The 801-nt window shown below is 62.8% G+C and overlaps 1 non-coding gene across 1 annotated transcript; it reads left to right on the forward strand.

The window, feature by feature from the left end:
• The first annotated feature begins 488 nt into the window (after positions 1 to 488).
• Positions 489 to 560, forward strand: TRNAE-UUC (transfer RNA glutamic acid (anticodon UUC)). The gene has a single exon. It is a non-coding gene; the product is annotated as a tRNA-Glu (tRNA).
• The last annotated feature ends 241 nt before the right edge of the window (positions 561 to 801 follow it).

Genomic DNA, 801 nt, shown 5'->3' on the forward strand with positions numbered 1-801 from the left:
AGGCCGGCGTCCGAGAGAACTGTTGGGCCCGAGCGTGCGGAGCCTCGGCTGAGGTAGGTCGGAAGCGCAGGGCGGCGGGTTGCGGGGGCGAGACCCCGCGTCCAGTTCGGGGCCGCCGAGCGCTCCTGAAGGCGGTCTCGGTCCGCTCTGCGCCCTGTGCTGCTGCGTCCCCCGGAGTCCGCCGGGTGATGTTGGGGACGCCGGGTCTCACGCCGGGCGCCTCCCCTCCCGCGCCCTCGCGGCGACCTCGTGAGCAGCTGGGGGGGGGGGGGTGGGGTGCGGCCGGGACTTGGGGACATGGCGGGGCTCGGGGCGCGCCGAGCTCTTGGTCTTTCCTGTGGGGCTCTTTTTATTGAGAAAGCAGGGAGGGAGGCTTTGGGGACAATTTTTGAGACGGGTGTGCGCCACCCAGAAGAACAAACAGACGGGAAAGTCACAGCTCAATGCAGAGGGTACTTGGATCTCTTAAAAAAAACTAACCTGCCAGCTCCCTGGTGGTCTAGTGGCTAGGATTCGGCGCTTTCACCGCCGCGGCCCGGGTTCGATTCCCGGTCAGGGAACATTCTTTTGCAACGGCTTCCTGTGCACAAATCTTGATTTTCATCCCCGGAAGTGTGGTGTACACCCAGGGCTCATGAAGAAGAGCCTCTGCACTGAGTCCCTAAATGCCGGGGAGGTCAGGCCCCAGGGTCCGTGGCAACTTCCACGCTGGGAGAGGAGAGCTGGGAATAGCCTGGACAGAGACTCCTCTTATTGCACTCACCTCAGAAACCTAAGGTCTCACTTTTCAGAATTTCCATC

Source organism: Ursus americanus, chromosome 12 (genome assembly GCF_024610735.1).
Source record: "Ursus americanus isolate L20-20 chromosome 12, mUrsAme1.1.p, whole genome shotgun sequence".
NCBI classification, from domain to species: domain Eukaryota; kingdom Metazoa; phylum Chordata; class Mammalia; order Carnivora; family Ursidae; genus Ursus; species Ursus americanus.